General features: G+C 46.7%; 1 protein-coding gene across 2 annotated transcripts in view; it reads right to left on the reverse strand.

The window, feature by feature from the left end:
* Window positions 1-20,045, reverse strand: part of nkain2 (sodium/potassium transporting ATPase interacting 2) — an 851,703-nt gene that overhangs the window by 263,137 nt on the left and 568,521 nt on the right. The window lies entirely within an intron of this gene.

A 20,045-nucleotide genomic window follows, 5' to 3' on the forward strand; every position in this document is an offset into this window, starting at 1 on the left:
TGGCGTCACCCGCGCATGCGTGGTTGCCGTCCTCCCCGAGGCCGCCCCGCAAGAAGATGTCGGATGGATCTTGCGGGGCGGCGGAGGAAAGGAGGTCCTCCTTCAGAGAAGCCGGCTCGCCGATCGGTGGGCACCGATCGCGGGCCAGACCCCTTTTGAGTCCTACCCCGGTGAAAGAACGCCCCTCGCCCCCCCACAGGCCGCCCCCCCAGCGTTCCCACGCTGTTCCCACCGGCAGCGACCAGGTGTGGATGGCGCCAGCGGGAAGCCGTCGTTTTGGGCAGGCCGCTCATCCCATCCGGGCCTGAGAATAGCGGGGGTGGCGGAGAATCGCCATTTTGGGTGTCTCGGGCGATTCACCGGACTGTGCTGCGCAGAACTAGATAGTGCCGATCTAGCCGCTTGGGTGAATCGCGGGAGGGTGTCGGACCGGCGTCGCGTGAAAAAATGGCGCCCCAGGCGATTCTCCCAAACGGCGCAGCATCGGAGAATCGCGCCCATCGAGTCTCCCTTTCTTTTTCCTTCTCAGGTCCTATTTCCTTATCCGTCAATCTCTTCTGATCTACAAGCTGGAGATGATGTTAGTGTGCACTTTTTACTTTCCTCTCAAAATAAACTTATCTTCCTCCTTTTTTCTAAATTTATTGTACCCAATTCATTTTTTCCACTTAAGGAGCAATTTAGCGTGGCCAATCCACCTAACCAGCACATCTTTGGGTTGTGGGGGTGAAACTCATGCAAACATGGGGAGAATGTGCAAACTCCACACGGTCAGTGACCCGAGCAGGGATCAAACCTGGGAACTGAGCGCCGTGAGGCAGCAGTGCTAACCACTGTGCCACCATTTCTTCCTCCCTTTTCCCTTCTATAGAATCATAGAATGATTGTGACATAGCAGAAAACTAATAATAATAATCTTTATTGTCACAAGTAGGCTTACATTAACACTGCAATGAAGTTACTGTGAAAAAACCCTAGTCCCCCCATTCCGCTGCCTGTTCGGGTACACAGAGGGAGAATTCAGAATGTCCAAATTACCTGAAAGCACATCTTTTGGGACTGTGGGAGGAAACCGGAGCACCCAGAGGAAACCCACGCAGACACGGGGAGAATGTGCAGACTCTGCACAAACAGTCCCAAGCCGGGAATCGAACCTGGGACCCTGGCGCTGTGAAGTGACAGTGCTACCCATTGTGCTGCCGTGCCGCACGCCTCTATGCGTTCATACCGGCTATCGTAAGAACCAATCCAGTTCATCGCATTTCCCTATCCTTTTTCTGTACATCTTCCATTTTGCTCGCTTAAAGTGCCTATCTAATTCCCTTTTGAAAACCAAAATTGACACTGTGTGCACCACCCTTAGTTCACTCCAGTTCATTCCAGTTCATTCCAGATCATAAACACTTGCTGTATAAAACAGCTTTTCCTCATGTTTATTGCCAATCATTTTAAATCTATATCCTCTGCAAGGCAATGGTCTACTCTATAACATTTCCTGTAGCAGCACGGCTCTCATTGTTGTGGTGATATGCATGTGCATATCAATGTATATAGTTATAGAACATAGAACTGTACAGCACATATAGGCCCTTCGGCCCACGATGTTGTGCCGAACTAGTCTGACACTACGATCAAATCAACCGACTCCCAATCATTCTAGTGCACTCCATATGCCTATCCAATAACCGCTTTAAAGTTCCTAAAGTGTCCGATTATTGGTTCGATCTCCAACTAGCAGGTGGTGATAGAGATCCACCATGTAAGTGGAGAGATTCGGCAATTGGTAGTAAGTCATACCAGAGGACAGTCACACTAGAAGTAGCTCCAGGAGAATTCACTGTATTCATTTATTAGTTAACCATTTGCATTATAGTTCGTTAGTTATCTTCTACATGTTTGTTAATAAATCATATTTCTAGTTCAAGAACTAGATGTTCTGTGTACATCATAAAACAGAACACAACAATTGTGTGTGTGCAATGCATGTGTGCATGTGTTACACACTGGAACCTTGAAATGAGTTGTCAGTAGATAGATCTTGCCATGCTTTGGTTTATTTGTGGTGGCTGAAATATAACTGGCACAGTGGATTATCACAGAATGAAAGCACCATGCCTGCTGCCACGATATCAGACATTTGCCCATACAAGAGGCTGCATTTGCTCAAACATATTGAGGGCAAGCAGAAAAGTGGAGTTAAGGCAATCAATCAGTCAGCCATGATCTTGTTGAATCGTGGAGATGGCTTGAGGGACTGATGGCCTACTCTTGCTCCTATTTCTTATGTTCTTATGTAATGTTGCAAGGATAGGAGTAGCCTTCATTAGTGTGTTTCTGTGAGAGACTCTTATTGAACTGCTCTTAAAATGTCTGCCCCCAGAGAGAGACTCATGGCATGATCACATGAATGTGGAGGTCAATAAGACTGATTATGTTTCATGGAGGTTCTTATGGTCACAAATCAGGTGCATATTGAGGAAGTAGAATCCTTTTGATTCCAATACATGGCAGAGTTGATAAGCGGCATCCATTAAGCAACGTGCATGCAGTCAGTGGAACTGTGGGTGTACCAACACTCGATAGACTGCAACAGTTGAAAATGGTGTCTCACCATCACCTTCTTAATTCATTTAGAAATGAATGATAAATGTTGACCACGCCAGCGCGCTCACATCCCATGAATTTACAAAGTAAAAGTTGCTTTGGTAGGCTTATACATGAACCAACAGCTCGGTGTATATCCTCTTCAGAACTCTCTTGTTGCACTTTGAAGTATTCATCTGAGTCCTGGGTCGTGGAACTCCTCTGGGATAGTGAACTGGCACATGAGCCACCCTTTCCTGTTGGTCTGCCCACAGGCTACTCATGCCTGCTGATTCACCACATGCAGATCCTGACTTTATAGCACCCTCTAAAATTCACGCAGTGCCAGTATCTGAGCTATTGACTGTGTGTCAGATTAAGTGATGGTGCTTCCTCATCACTGATGTGGTGTTGATCTCTCTCCTTTCTCCTGGGACTACTATGGCTAGACAGCTGTCAGCCCATAAGTACTTGAAAGAAGAAAATCAGAAGTGGACAGTTGCTATGTGGTGGGGTGTGATTTGGGGTGATAAAGCAGGAGGTTCGTGGTTACGCCATCTACAGCTTGCACATCATGCCAGATAGCAGAATGAGAGGGAGGAGGGAATTGAGAAGGGACATAATGCAATAAACACACTGTCATCCTGGATGCTGATGGCGGATGCCGTATGCTCCCGGCTCTGTCACGCCTGGTCCCATGAGGTGGAGCACCAACTCCTTTAGGCTCATGGGCTGAAGGAATTCTTGTACCCTACCAGGTTGACTTGTCTACTGTCTATTGTGGGCAACATTGTCTTGCAAGAAAGAGGGCAGAATACTAATGATTGTGTTTGGTTGATGTACTTACCATAGTGGAATATCTGGAGGTATGCGGAGGCAGTATCATTGGAAGTTGTGTGAGGGTGAGGTGGAGTGTACCAATGTTAGGCATGAGCCCTGAGTGCGAGAAACTACTGATCAGTGAGTGATGTGGTGTGGAACATTATGGAGCATGAGAGGGTGGAGGTATGACAAGTATGAGATGTCCTTTGGAGATGCATTCACTGACCTTGAACACCCACATGAGGATTTAAAATATTTTTTGGCAATGTTGCATAGTCCTTGAGACCAGATTTCACGAGCACATCACACTGTTCACCTCCTCCCATTTATTTTGGAGGGCATTAACCTTTACTTAAAAATATACAGTGGTCCTTTCCTTATAATATTTTTATTCTAAAACAAAATGTACTCCGACAAATATGGGTATTGCCCAAAGGAGATTTAATAAATATTCAGGCTGTTGGACAGAGTAGTTCACTGAAGAATTCACAAATATTAACTGCAATAAATTGCAGGATAACCTTCACATAACATACATAGAAAATACAAGCAGGAGGAGGCCATTCGGCCCTTTGAGCCTGCTCCGCCATTCATTATGGTCATGGCTGATCATCAAGTTCAATATCCTGATCCCGCCTGCCCTCCATATCCTTTGATCTGTTTAGCCCCAAGAGCTATATCTAACTCTTTCTTGAAATTATATAATGTTTTGGCCTCAACTACTTTCGGTGGGAGTAAATTCCACAGATTCACCACTCTCTGGGAGAAGAAATTTCTCCTCATCTCAGTCATAAAAGGTTCACCCCTTATCCTCAAACTATGACCCCTATTTCTGGACACCCCCACCATCGGGAACATTCTCGCTGAATCCACCCTGTCTACTCCTATTGGAATTTTATAAGTTTCTCACTCTTCTAAACTCCAATAAATATAATACTAAACGACTTAGTCTTTTCACATATGACTGTCCCGTCATCCCAGGAATCATCCTGGTAAACCTTCGCTGCACTCCCTCCATAGCAAGAAAATCCTTCCTCAGATAAAGATACCAAAACTGCACACAATATTCCAGGTGTGGCCTCACCAATGCCCGATACAATTGCAGTAAAACATTTCTATTCCTATACTCAAATCCTCTCACTATGAAAGGCAGCATAGCATTTGCCTTCTTTACTGACTGCTGTATCTGTGTGCTTACTTTCAGTGACTGATGCACAAAGACACCAAGGTCTCGCTGAGTATCCACCTCTCTCTATTTACACCCATTCATATAATAATCTGCCGTCCAGGGGGCAGCACGATGGCGCAGTGGTTAGCACTGCAGTCTCACGGTACCGAGGTCCCAGGTTCGATCCTGGCTCTGGGTCACTGTCTGTGTGGAATTTTTTTCATAGAATTTACAGTGCAGAAGGAGGCCATTCAGCCCATCGAGTCTGCACCGGCTCTTGGAAAGAGCACCCTACCCAAGGTCAGCACCTCCACCCGATCCACACAACCCAGCAACCCCATCCAACACTAAGGGCAATTTTGGACACTAAGGGCAATTTATCATGGCCAATCCACCTAACCTACACATCTTTGGACTGTGGGACGAAACCGGAGTACCCGGAGGAAACCCACGCACACACGGGGAGGATGTGCAGACTCCGCACAGACAGTGACCCAAGCCGGAATCGAACCTGGGACCCTGGAGCTGTGAAGCAATTGTGCAATCCACAATGCTACCGTGCTGCCCAACGTTTGTACATTCTCCCCATGTCTATGTGGGTCTCACCCCCACAACCCAAAGATGTGCAGGGTAAGTGGATTGGCCACGCTAAATTGCTCCTTAATTGGAAAAAATGAATTGGGTACTCTAAATTTATTCAAAAAATAATAATCTGCCGTCCTACTTTTGCTACCAAAGTGGCTAACCTCACATTTATCCACATTATACTGCCATGCATATGCCCACTCACTCAGCCTGTCCAAATCCTGCTGAAGCATTTCTGCATCCTCCTCACAGCTCACCCTCCCATCCAACTTTGTAGCATCTGCAAATTTGGAGAGAATACATTCAGTTCCCTTATCCAAATCATTAATATATAATGTGAACAGTTGCGATCCTAGTGGTACCCCACTAGTCGCTGCTTGCCAATTGGAAAAATACCTACTTATTCCAACTTTTTATTCCAGCTTCCTGTCTGCCAACCCAAGATACCATCAACAATCCCATGCGCTTTAACTTTACACAGTAATCTGCTATGTGCAACCTTGTCGAAAGCCTTCTGAAAGTCTAAATAAACTACATCCACTGGTTCTCCCAAGTCAACCCTACTAGTTACATCTTCAAAGAACTTTAGTAAATTTGTCAAGCATGATTTCCCTTTCATAAATCCATATTGACTTTGTCTGATTAGACCACTGCTTTCCAAATGCTGTGCTATGAAATCCTTGATAATAAACTCTAACAACTGCCCTACTTCCGACGTTAGGCTCACTGGTCTATAGTATCTTGTTTTCTCTCCACCTCCCTTTTTGAATAGCGGGATTATATTAGCTATCCTCCAATCTGTAGGAACCATTCCAGAGAATTTTGAAGATGACCACCAATAGATCTACTGTTTCTCGGGCCACATCCTTAAGATCCGGGATGAAGATTATCAGGCCCTGGAGATTTATCTGCCTTCAACCCCATTAATTTCCCCCAAAGCATTTCTCTGCTCATACTAATTTCCTTCAGCTCCTCAGTAAAACGTATGTTACCCAGAATTCCTGGTACGTTTTTCATGTCTTCCTTTGTGAAGACAGAAGCAAAGTACAAATTTAGTTCCTCAGCCACTTCTTTGTCCCCTGTTATGAATTCCCCTGTTTCTGATTGTAAGGAGCCTACATTAGTTTTTAGCAATCTTTTTCTCTTTATATACCTGTAGAAACTTTTAAAGTCAGTTTTTATGTTCCCTGCTAGCTTACTTTCACGTTGTATTTTCCCCTTCTTTTAATATCCTGAAAGATATTCCCCCGATCGGCCGCACACCTGACCCAGACCGCTGTCACGATAAAGGTCCAGTCCCGTGTGAGGCTCCCCCTGTCCTCCGATTGGCCCGCACCCGACCCTGACGGCCGTGGACTGAGTCTACAGCCACCTCGCGGGTTTCCCGAACGGCTGGGACCATATTAGAAATACGCCGTCGGGACTTCGGCCGGTCAGGGGGCGGAGAATAGCTGGGCGGGCCTCAAGCAATAGCCGCAGGTGGTGGATAAGGGCAGCACGGTAACATTGTGGATAGCACAATTGCTTCACAGCTCCAGAGTCCCAGGTTCGATTCCGGCTTGGGTCATTGTCTGTGCAGAGTCTGCACATCCTCCCCGTGTGTGCGTGAGTTTCCTCCGGGTGCTCCGGTTTCCTCCCACAGTCCAAAGATGTGCAGGTTAGGTGGATTGGCCATGATAAATTGCCCTTAGTGTCCAAAATTGCCCTTAGTGTTGGGTGGGGTGGCTGGGTTCTGGGGATAGGGTGGAGGTGCTGACCTTGGGTAGGGTGCTCTTTCCAAGAGCTGGTGCAGACTCGATGGGCCGAATGGCCTCCTTCTGCACTGTAAATTCTATGAATTCTATGATACGCGGCACGGTATACTCCACGAGTACACCGTTTTTCAGGGGCCGGAGAATCGAGGAACCGGCGCCTGCCCCGATTCCATGCATGAAACTGGATTCTCCGCCCCGGCGCCGGTCGTGATTTCGGTGTCGGGGTCCAGAGAATCCAGCCCCCCATCTTTCGTTCACTCCCCACGACTTTGAGTCAAACCCTGGATGAAATACTTGTCCCACCCATCCCATCCTCAGTCTAACCTGGTCCTTCACACAGAGGTGGGTCTCCTGTAAAAAGATCACCTCCGCTTTCAAACTGCTCAGGTGTGCAAAAACCGGGGACCTCTTAATCGGCCCATTTAATCCATGGACGTTTTACGTTACAATTTTTACCAGAGGCTTACGCCTCCACTCCCCTCTAATGTCCGCCATCATCCCCCTCCGGCTCTGCCTTCTCTAATCCCACCCTAAATCGGGCCCATCCAAAATGGCCCCCCTGTCTGTCCATGGCCACGCTCAGTCTTCAACTCTGCCACGTCACAATCCCCCCGACCCTCCCCCTCCCATCTCCCCCCACCTGACCATCTCAGCTCCATTCACCAGCCTTACCTGCCAGCTTGGCAGCTCTCACGTGAAGGCCCCCCTTCACACCCCACCGTGCCCCCCACCACCCCCCAGTCTTTCTTCGCCTGTGCAAGCGCGCCCCCCCAACCCCCGCCACGTGAAAACTCCTCGGTCAGCAACCCCACCCATCGGGCCCCACCACAAACACACCCTACCCCTGAAGGAAAAACACCCAAAGTCGCAAATTGCCCCCTCCAAAAAGAAAATCATCACAGACTGTGGGTGGGGGGTGAGGGGGGGTGGAGGTGGGTGGTTACCCCTCTACAAACTTAGAACTCCCCAAAGTAAAAAAGAACAAGAAAAAAAAACAACCACCAGCAATACAATAACCATAACCTCCATCCTTTACAGATGCAGCTCCTCCATTTCACCCCAACTCTCAGTTCTCCCCCTGTTTATGGTCCCTTATAAAGTCATTAACCTCTTCTGGCATTGCAAAATAGTCCTCCTGATATTCAAATGTGACCCACAGTTTCGCCAATACAGCCATCCCAAACCGAAACTTCCTTCGGTACAACACCGCCTTGGCCCTGTTGAATCGTGCATGCCTCTTCGCCAGCTCCGCACCAATATCTTGATATATTTGGACACAAATCTCCTCCCATTCACAGTCCCGCTTCTCCCTGACCCACCGTAGAATCTTTTCCTTCTCAACAAATTTGTGCAACTGCACAACCACCGCATGCGCCAGCTGTCCCGCTCTTGGCCTCTGCCTTAAAGACCTGTGGGCCCTGTCCTCCTCTGGGACCCCCTCCTCAACCAGCCCGCCCAACATCCTTGACACATATTTTGTGGCTCTAGTTCCCTCCACAGCCTCTGGCAGTTCCATAAGCTGCAGGTTCTGCCGCCTGGACCTGTTTTCCTGTTCCTCCACCTTCACCCTCAACGACTTGCACAGGTCCCACAGGACCCCCACTCCGCCTCCAAGGACACGATCCGATCCCTCTGGTCAGACACCACAGTCTCCACCTCTTGTATCTTCCTCAAGGCACTTCTTTACTCGGTCCATCGATCTTCGCAGAGATGTGACTGCTCCCTCAATAGCCTTCGACCATTCACCGTGTATCTCCTTTTTTGCTGGTGAAATTCGACTTTGATGAAGGCCATCAACTGCTGCATCTAGGCCTTTCTCCCTGGCAACAACCTTCCCCATCCGCCATTTTTGCAATTGTTGCTGCGCCACAGATCCCCTCCAATTCCTTAGCCAGGTCTTCAACTGTTTTTTGCCAGGTCTGGTAGACAGTAGACATACCAATCTTGGGGAGAACATTTCCCTCTCCACCTTCTGCACCACTTTCCTGCCGGACCTATCCCACCAGTGGCTATAAAGGGTCCAAACTAATGCCTCAGACCCGGAGATGCCCTGTGTGTGACCACTTACTGCATAGCCACCACCAGAAGTTGGATTTTCCCCTTCTTAATCAATCCTTTGGTCTAGGCTTTTTTTGCAACAAAGGAGTAAACTTGCTATACAGGTTGATTTTCATCTATTGTGCTTAGTGTTCTTGTGACAATAACTTAAATGTGGAAAGTAATTTGGTAGCCAATTTAAAATTTCCACAACCAAGGGAAAAGAAGGTGCTGATAAATCAAGAAAAGCAAACGGAGCCAAAGTTCAGTTTGAGACTTTGATTTTACACACTGACTACGAAAAATCATTTCCACCTTCAAAGTTGCACACAAATAAAAAGGAGGCAGAAGAAAGTGTATGACTTCTGACAGCAGCTACATTGAGTTTTAGACAAATGTTATTGGCAATTGAACTCGGCAATAGGCAATTACTCTTGTCAGTTGTACTTTAGTTCATAATGAGTAAGTATGAACCCTAGATATCTGTACCCAGTTTGATCACAAAGTTACTTAGACTGATGTTTTGTTATCCTGTTATGGATGAAGATTGTAAAAGGCAATGATCCTTGGTGGCAAAGGGTATCCACGAAGGATGTAGCTGATGACGACAGTGTGGCTGTCTCAGACCCTGGCAGAGAGACGGCACAACGAGGCTATTGGCACGACCCAAACATTTGTGGAGCACACCATCGGGATCCTATCATGTGATTTTAATACCTGTTCAGATCTGGCGGAACAGTCCTGTACAGTCCCAGAGGAACTCATGGGCCATCATGCTGCACAATCTGACACTGGCAGACGTGCCAGGTGAAGAAATGGAGAAGCTGCAGATTGCCTACAATAAAGGACCCCAAAAGTGATAAGTTCAAGGGAGTTGAGGCTGCAGGGGAAGAGGCCATAGCATAGGCCAGGTATGGCAGGTGTGCAACTGAGGTCATGATAGCCACCAGATTCCATCAGGGACGGCACGGTGGCACAGTGGTTAGCACTGCTGCCTTGCAGCACCAGTGACCCAGGTTCAATTCCAACCTTGGGTGACTGTGGAGTTTGCACGTTCTCCCTGTGTCTGCATGGGTCTCCTCCGGGTGCTCCGGTTTCCTCCCACAGTCCAAAGATGTTAGGTTTATTGGCCATGCTAAATTTCCCCTTGGTGTCCAAAGATGTGCATGCTGGGTTATGGGGATTCAGCGGGGTAGTGATCCTATGTAGGATGCTGTTTTGGAGGGTCGGTGCAAGCTCGATGGACCAAATGGCCTCCTTCAGCACTGTAGGGATTCTATGATACTTCATGTGATTACAGTCTGAGTAGGAAATGTAATTATCTTAACGGAACATACCCTTGATAAATGCTGAATAAAAGAAACTGGCTGTAAAAGATCCTCCCTAACCAATCAAAATGCACCAGATATGGCTATCTGGGCAAACACCAAATTAAAAAAAACACCCTGACAACTACAAAATAAGTTGCACAATATTTGCAAGTAGACAGATCAATGTGAAGTAAAATTTTATATTGATCATTATAAAGTATAACACATAGGCAAGAAAAAGTGACACTTATTTTCTTGAACTGTTGAAAAAGCTGAAGATAAAGTTGAATGATATTGAAAGGTTCTGTGAGCTGAACTCTCAACATGCCCAATTACATGAAGTAGCAACCAAAACAAAAGTGAATTCATAGCTAAGACAGTAGATTCAACTCTGAAACAAATCATGTTATTCCTGTGCTGTGCTCTCAGCATACTGCATCTTGCGCTTTCAGCTCTGTTCTGGTCACCATGGTATATGGGAGACATTCAAGCCCTGGAGACAGATCAGAGTCACCCAACAGATCTCTATTGTCAGAGACAATTGACTTACGAGATAATATTGGAAAGTGACCAAGAGATTACTGTGTCATTTGTAAGAAAGAGCCTCAAGACCAAAGGCCAACAGGCCCTCCTCCAGACGCAGGGGATGAGGCCCATAGACATGTCTCACGTAGGTGGCTCACAGGACCCAGGGTCTACACAACTCGCATGTTTTATCTGTAGATGAGTGAGAATCAGTGTCACCGAAGGCTCCGTATGTCCAGGGATCTAGGGACTCAGATTTGCCACATTCTCCGAGAATTGGTGCTCCGGGTACTGGGAAGACATCCATTGCTGGTGGGTTGAAAGTCTCAGTCTCTCTGAACGTCCATGCTACTGGCTCCTTCCAGGGCTCTGCTGGGACCTCTGTGGGTTTTCACAAGTGTCCATGCACAAATGCATTCATGAGGTCAAAGAGGATTTGTTGTCAAAGCCCACAATTATTTCAACTTTGACAGAGCAAGCCAGGATGCCAGGGCACTGGGCTTTGCTGAGGTTCCAGATTTCCACAGCTGCAGGGTGCTATTGATTGCCCTCATGTAGCTATAAAAGACCCCTGGCAAAAGACATAATCCAGAAAGGCTACCACTCGCTCAATGTACAGCTGGTCTGCGACTACAAGAAACTGATCATGCTGGTTTGCAGCAGATACCCAGGGATCGCCACAAGTCATACAGCTTGAGTAGACCACAGATCTCAGACATCCTCGAGTGACCAAGAGGAAAACAGGATCTAGGCCTGCACCTTGGGACAAAGGGTGTCCACAAAGGATGTGGCTGTGACAACTGTGTGGCAGTCTCAGACCCTGGCAGAGAGAAGGCTCAACGAGGCCCATGGCATTACCCGAACATTTGTGGAGTAGACCATAACGATCCTATAATGTGATTTTGATAGCTGGACATCTGGCAGAGCACTCCTGTACAGTCCTAGAGTATCTCATGGACGATCATGGCTTGCTGCCTACTGCACAACCTGGCGTTGGCAGACTTGCCAGATGAAGAAGTGGAGGAGATGCGCGTGGCCTACGCTAGAGGACGTCGAAGGTGATAAGTTCAAGGATGATGAGGCTGCAGGGGAAGAGGCCATAGCATAGGCCAGATGAGGCAGGTGTGAATCTGAGGTCCTGATAGCCACCACATTCCACCAGGGGCAGCACAGTGGCATAGTGGTTAGCATTGCTGCCTCACAGCGCCAGTGACTCGGGTTCAATTCCGACCTTGGGTGACTGAGTGGAGTTTGCACATCCTCCCCATGTCTGTGGGTGCTCTGTTTCCTCCCACAGTCCAAAGATGTGCAGGTTAGGTGGATTGGCCATGCTAAATTACGCCTTAGTGTCAAAAGGTTTGGGGGTTGCCGGATTGCGGGGCATTGGGCCTAGGTCGGGTGTTCTTTCAGAGGGTCAATGCAGACTGGATGGACCAAATGGCCTCCTTCTGTACTGGCGGGATTCTATGATTCTAAGATAATAACGAATCGCAGTGCGTACCCTCTAGGACAAGAGCTCTGCATCATGGGCCAGCATGAGAATTAGGGTTGCAATTTCTCTCATTTCTTCCACGCGCTTCAATATGAGAGTGAACAGTCACATGTCAAGCTCACATTGTCCTGATTCTTTTAAGGATGATGAACCCTTGGCAGCATGTGTCCTTTCTGTGATGAGGTGCTAAATGGAGGAAGGCATCCGAGCATCAGGATGTAGTAAGATTAGTACAAAGATGCTCGGCGGGATTCTCCGTTGCTCGACGCCTGTATCATAATCGGCGATCGGGCAGGGAATCCCTTTTTATGACTGAATCGGAGGCGGCGCCTGTTTTCGGATGCTCCGCCCACTCCAAAACGGCATCATCTGGGAGTATGCCGAACGTCATTGGGATGGCTTCAGGGCATCTGAAGGCTCTCCCCTGATGCTCCACCCCCAATGGGCCAGGTTCACGACGGCGCGGATCACTTGTGCCCTCAGTTTTCGTCAACCTGCGTGGCGGCTGCAGACTGTGTCCAACGCCGCCACAGTCGGGGGAGGGGGAGCCCTGCCGCTGGCTGTGGGGGGGGCTTCGGCGAGCGCTGAGGGGACAGGCGGGGGGTGGTCCGGGGGTGGCGAGGAGGGCTTCAGGGGTCACTGTCTGGCAGGTCAGATGCGCACGCGGCCGGCGCCATGTTGTACGGCGCGATCGCTGCAGGTCATCCCAGCCATTCTCCAACCGTTTTTGGTGCAGGAGCCAGGAGTTTTGCCTGGCGCCATTGCTAGCCCCTCACCGGTCCTGGAATTAGTGAGGGTTCGGCGTCGATTATGACATCGCAAAATGCCACTGATCCCACGCTGGCGTCAGAACTTAGCGGCAAAATTGGAGAATCAAGCTCGCTGCCTCTTTAAGTGTCCCTCTAGCATCCTAGTTGCAACGGCATCCTACAAAACCCATGAGCTGTTGGTCAATCCTCAGTGGTCTCTTAGCCATTGTATGACTTCAATGTAATGAGGCTCCTCAAGAAGATTCCTCCAAAGCAATGGAACTACACACTCTGTCTACCATCAATGGTGAATCAGATAATTCACATTTGGAGCAAGACAGTCGATGATGTTCTTCTGTTATGAATTCATTTCTAGATGACTCAGTCGTCTGTGATGCTTTATTCCGAATCACACTGACATCCAGAACATTCAGTAATGGATCCTGGACAGCATTTATCCTCAGCTTTAGGGCGGCACGGTGGCACAGTAGTTAGCACTGCTGCCTCACAGCGCCAGGGACCGTGGATCGATACCGACTTCTGGGGATTGTCAGTGTGAAGTATGCACATTCTCCCCGCGTCTGCGTGGTTTCCCCCTGGTGCTCCAGTTTCTTCCCAGTCCAAAGATGTGCAAGTTAGGGTCATTGGCTGTGATAAATTGCCTCTTAGTGTCCAAAAGGTTAAGTGGGGTTATGGGATTAGGGCGGGGAATTGGGCCTTAGGTAGGGTGCTCTTTCGGAGGATCAGTGCAGATTTGAATGGCCTCCTTCTGCACTGTAGGAATTTTATGATTCTATGAATTAGCTTCGAGGGGCGACCTGACAGAAATTTACAAAATTATTGGTGGCATGGACAGAGTGGATAGTCAGAAGCTTGTTCCCAGGGTGGAAAAGTCAATTAATAGAGGACATAAGTTTAAGGTGCGAGGGGCAAAGTTTAGAGGAGATATGTGAAGCATGATTTTATACGTTTGGTGAATGCCTGGAACCCGATGCAGGGGGAGGTGGTGGAAGCAGGTACGATAGCGACGTTTAAGATGCATCTTGACAAATACATGAATAGGATGAGAAAAGAGGGATACGGGCCCCGCAAGTGCAGAAAGTTTTAGTTTAGACAGGCATCTTGATCAGCGCAGGCTTGGAGGGCCAAAGGGTCTGTTCCTGTGCTGTACTCTTGTTTGTTCTCAATATGGATGGGGACACCTGAGCATGACAATGCTGAGCATGACTTGCCTGCCACACATTAAAGTACCTCCTCTTTAACAGAGAAATTGTGTCCTCATGGCCAGCCCTGCAGCTTGCTAAGTTCTCTCTGAAAGTTGAAAATGCAGTGGGCTGCCAGCAGCAACATGAGTTTCGAGTATAGGCTCATGACATTAAAAACTCTGCCGAGAAACAGAGAGCACATGCAGTTGCATGCAATATGACCCTTCTCTGTACATGAACACATCTCTCCTTGTGCACTAAGTCTTCACTTTTCAAGAATGCAGACGAGATAGAACACCTCTACCTCAATCTTACACAGTCAAGAATAAATATGACATGAACCTGCAAAGCATGTGAACAAGGTTTTTTCCATAAGCACAGGTAAAATTAAGGTAAAGACATCACTGATGTGGTGATATGGAAGCACACTAGATAGAGAGGACTATCTATGATAGAGGCATGTATGATAGCTGGGGCAACTGACCATGGCAGCACACCTGATTGACAGAAACACAGCTCATCACAAAAAGGAGGCATACACAAGCAGGGACCTGAAACGGTTGCAATTCTATTACATTTGTGTACATTATACACATGTTATGAGCACCCGTGCCACAATTGTGCTTCTAAATCTTTCGAACTTTCGTACTACTTTGTCTTGGTGTTTGCCCGACATCCACAGCGGAGGTGGAAGCAGCCTGCTGACTGCTGCGCCCTATCTTCTGTGGTGATCTTGGTAGGCATCCTCTGGAGGGCGAGACCCTGCCCGTGGCTCATGATGGAAATTCTAGTTCTGGTGTGCGCAGCAATGGTTAGTTCCCTGCATTTGGGAATTTGAATTTGAGAAAGCGCCTGTCCAAGCGGCTATTACATGGATTGGGCTTTAATTGGAAATGGTGCAGGTGGCGGGAACCAGGATCGCAACTGTTTCAACCCATCTACCCACTCCCTTATTCCCATTCCCCCTCACCCGCCCATCCTCACCCCTCATCCTCCTTCCCTCCCTCCCCCTCCACATTCCCCCCTCCTTCACATCCCCCATCCCCCAGTTGGAAAATGCTGATTGTGTGGGAGTAAGTGAGTGTTTGTTTGCATGTGTGTGTGACCCGGTTGTTTCCAGAGCCCTTCAGGAGGGACCCGATCCTGACAGTGGCCTTCACCTGGGAAGGTGCTGCCTGAAATTGTGATGCAGTTGGCAGCTGTAAGTGTTTTAGGGGCAGCTGCAACTACAGTAGATGTGGCGCACAGAAGTGCACATTAGCTCACGGGGGAAACAAAGCACGTTCTGCAGGTAAGTCGCTCACCCTATCACTGATGCGAGGCCAACTCAGTCCATTTTAAGCCTGCATTCCCTCAGAAAGAACAATATATTCTGCTTTTTGGTTACTGTCCTTTCTTCCTTTGTGTTATTGCAAGCAAAAGCGAATCAAGACAATGGCTTCTATTATAGAATCTCAGCTCCAGGGCCTCGTCAAGCTTCCCAACCTAATAAACATTTTATAAGGCTCAAGACTTTGGTCATGTAAAGTCAAATTCTATGAATATAGAGGCTTCTTTAGATCCCAGAAGTTTTGTCAATCACTTCATTATCCTATTTAAGCATAACCACAATTCCTAAAATTAGCTATGTGTATTACGAAATTATGATAATTGGTCAGAAATTAGGGTGTGTTACCTTATTCAATAGATAATATAGCAGAAGAAAGTTAGTTGAGGATGTTGGCAAGGATTTCTCCGTAACTCAACATGTTGGAAAGCAATGGATTTAATCAATAGCAGTACTTCTGAGTGATACCTGATTTCCATGTGGTAACCATAGAATTTCACAGCACAGGCATGAGCTCTGTGGCACAAACAGGTCACTGCACAGCTCAGAAAGAACTATCCACATCATCTGATTTTCCATACATCTCTATTTTAAAAAAAATTTAAACATATGATGGAGTCTATTCCTGTAACTGTTTCTAGTGGTAAGATTCCATGTCCTAACAACCCCTCAATTCATATCAGTAGTCATTGTATCAACATAGATAAAATCAAATATTGTGGATGCTGAAATCTGAAACAAAAACAGAAAATTCTGGACAATAATACTATTAATCTTTATTATTGTCACAAGTAGGCTTACATTAGCACTGCAATGATGTTACTGTGAAAAGCCCCTAATCGCCACATTCCGGCACCTGTTTGGGTATGTCAGCAGGTCTGACAGCATCGGTTGAGAGAAAAGGGAGCTAACGTTTCAAGTCTGGATGGCTTTTTGTCAAACTTGCTTTGGCAAAGTTTTAACAAAGAGTCATCCAGACTCGGAAGGTTAGCCCCCTTTTCTCTTCACAGACGCTGTCAGACCTACTGAGGTTGTCCCGTAATTTCTGTAATTGTTTCATCAATTTTTCTTTTTGTTGAGGAAATTATTGCTGCCAAGTTCTACTTGCTGTAACAACAGGTTCAAAAATGGAGATTGGGGCATATTCGTTTATGGAAATAAATTACAAAAATGAAAAATATTTCCATAAATGGTCAGGAAATAGCCTCAAAAATAAATATTTCACAAGGTATAAAACATTGACAAGAATTGCATGTACAGGTATTAGATACAGCTGAAGTTAATTAAAGCCACAATTGAATATTTAAAATGCATTGGAAAAGACAGCTGATCAGGTGGCATTCCGATGGTAAGGCCCTACAAGTTCTGTTAATAGCCAGAAAAGCCACATAGGTCCTTTGAAAGAATTAGCATGGTGGTGATGATTAAGGAGTAAGAAATGGTTGAAACGTAAATACATATGTTTTGTATCAATTTTCACCATTGAAGAAGAATCAGCATTAGGTATAAATGCTTTAGATATTAACTCCTTGAATGTAAGTGCATAAATGGCCTTAGCTTTATTTGAAGCACTGAAGATTGATCAGATTGCTAGACCTGCTAACACTTAACTTCAAATGCTGTAGAAAATTGGAGAGGAATGACGCAATCCATTAATTTAGCTGACTAATAGTTCTTTTAGAACTGGTCTAGTTTTAATTTGGGAGAGCTTGCTGCACGAATGCTTGAACACATTGGTCTGCTTTAAAAGCCAGCTCTTTATCCCTGTGCTAAACCAGCCCCTTAAACCAGCCTCTTGTTGGTAAAGCCTTGTAATTCATGTTTTTAATAGGTTTGAATTATTTATAATCTTTATTGCCACAAGTAGGCTTACATTATCACTGCAATGAAGTTACTGTAAAAAGCCTCTGGTCGCCACACTCCGCTGCCTGTTCGGGTACACCACGGGAGAATTCAGAATGTCCAATTCACCTAACAGCACGTCTTTTGGGACTTGTGGGAAGAAACCGGAGCACCCGGAGGAAACTCATGCAGACACGGGAGAACGTGCAGACTCCGCACAGACAGTGACCAAGCCGGGAATCGAACCTGGGTACCTGGAGCTGTGAAGCAACAGTGCTAACCATTATGCTACCAGCATAATTTAACTGTTGAGTAATGAATTTCTAGCAAGGTTAAAGATGATTCAATGATTACTGGTTTGAAGTGTCAATGGGCAGTAATATTGTTCACTTAAAATGCACAGTCATGCTGATGTTTGGGGGCTCCAATGGTTAATACATAGGAAAATAACATAATGGAATATTGTGAACTTTTATAGCTAACACTCTTTCTTAGAGCTCCTGAACCTCAACATTTTTTCTTTATTCGTTCATGGAACGTGGCCGTCTCTGGCCGTGCCAGCATTCATATTGCCCTTGAGGGCGAAGTTCAGAGTCAACCACATTGCTGTGGATCTGGAGTCATGTAGGCCTGACCAGGTAAGGATAGCAGATTTCCTTCACTAAAGGACATTGGTGAACCAGATGGGTTTTATGACATTCGACAATGGTTTCATGGTCATCATTAGACTTCTAATTCCAGTGGTGAGATTTGAACCTGTGTCCCCAGAACATTAATCTGAGACTCTGGTTTACTAGTCCAGTGACAATGCCACTACACCACTGCCGCCTCCCCCACTGGTGGTGGTCGTGGGGTTGGGGACAGAGTGTGATGGGATGGAGGCGAGGGATAGTGTGACAAGGGGTGGGGCAAAGAGACGGTGTGTGCTTGGGGTGGAGAGGAAGAGAGAGTGTGTGCGAGGGGTGGGGAGAGGGGAGAGTGTACATGAGGGGTGGGCTTTCGTCTTCAGATTCCAAGGTGATATGGGCCCCAAACATAAAGCTGAACCCAGGACCACACAAACTGTTAATCCACCTCTGGTGGGTGCAATTTAAATATGGCACCCAGAGTGAAGAGGTGTTGGCGTGGCAGGTGAATCAAGGACCACCCGCCAGCGATCCGGTGTGTTTCTTTTGCCTGTATAATTAATGATGTGGGGAGTGGACAATACACATCATCAACCTTCCTATGTGAGCCACAATAATTGCATTACCTTTAAAAATACACACACAAAATTCTCATGGCAAAACAGTAAAATTCTGGTTGGAGTCCATTTCCAACTCTTTAAAAGAGTAAGTTCAGGACATTGGTGGCGGGGTACTAGTTATCAAAGACAAGAGGAAAACTGTATACAATTCAGGTTGTTTGAAAGGGAACAAAGTCATGGTGGTAATATTATTTGGATAAATGTAAGGTGATGCATTTTGGTAGATCAAATCAGGGCTGGACCTATATAGTTAATGGTAGGGAGTTGGGGAGAGTTACTGAACAAAGAGATCCAGGAATACAGATTCATAGCTCCTTGAAGGTGGAGTCACAGGTGGACAGGGTGGTGAAGAAGGCATTCAACATGCTAGGTTTTATTGGTCAGAATATTGAATACAAGAGTTGGGATGTCTTGTTGACATTGTACAAGACATTGGTATGACCACACATGGAATACTGTATTCAGTTCTGGTCACCCTATTATAGGAAGGATATTGTTAAATTAGAAAGAGTGCCATGATGTGGAGATTCCGGCGTTGGACTGGGGAGAGCACAATAAAAAAGTCTTACAACACCAGGTTAAAGTCCAACATGTTTGTTTCAAATCACCAGCTTTCCGAGCACTGCTCCTTCCTCAGGTGAATGAAGAGGTATGTTCTAGAAACATATATATAGACAACGTCAAAGATGCAAGATGATGCTTTGAATGCGAGCATTTGCAGGTAATTAAGTCTTTACAGAGAGGGGGGTAATCCCAGGTTAAAGAGGTGTGAATTGTCTCAAGCCAGAACAGTTGGTAGGATTTCGCAAGCCCTGGTCAGATGGTGGGGCGTGAATGTAATGCGACATGAATCCAAGGTCCCGGTTGAGGCCGTACTCACGTGTGCGGAACTTGGCTATAAGTTTTTGTTCGGTGATTCTGCAGAAGAGATTTACGAGGATGCTGCCTGGACTTCATGGTTTGAGTTGTAAGGAGAGGCCGGATAGGCTGGGACTTTTTTCCCTGGAGCGTAGGAGGCTTAGGGGTGATCTTACAGAGGTCTATAAAATAATGAGGAGCATCGATAAGGTAGATAGTCGACATCTTTTCCCAAAGGTAGAAGAGTCTAGAACTAGAGGGTATAGGTTTACGGTGAGAGTGGAGAGATACAAAAGGGACCAGAGGGGAACTTCCTTCACACAGAGGGTGGTGAGCATCTGGAAGGGGCTGCCAGAGGCAGTGGTAGAGGCGGGTACAATTTTGTCCTTTAAAAAGCAGTTAGACAGTTACATGGGCAGGGTGGGTATAGAAGATATGGGTTAAATGCAGGCAAGTGGGACTAACTTAGTGATAGAAACTGGGGCTGTTTAGCACAGGGCTAAATCGCTGGCTTTGAAAGCAGACCAAGGCAGGCCAGCAAC

The sequence above is a fragment of the Scyliorhinus torazame genome, chromosome 4 (genome assembly GCF_047496885.1).
Source record: "Scyliorhinus torazame isolate Kashiwa2021f chromosome 4, sScyTor2.1, whole genome shotgun sequence".
Classification (NCBI taxonomy): domain Eukaryota; kingdom Metazoa; phylum Chordata; class Chondrichthyes; order Carcharhiniformes; family Scyliorhinidae; genus Scyliorhinus; species Scyliorhinus torazame.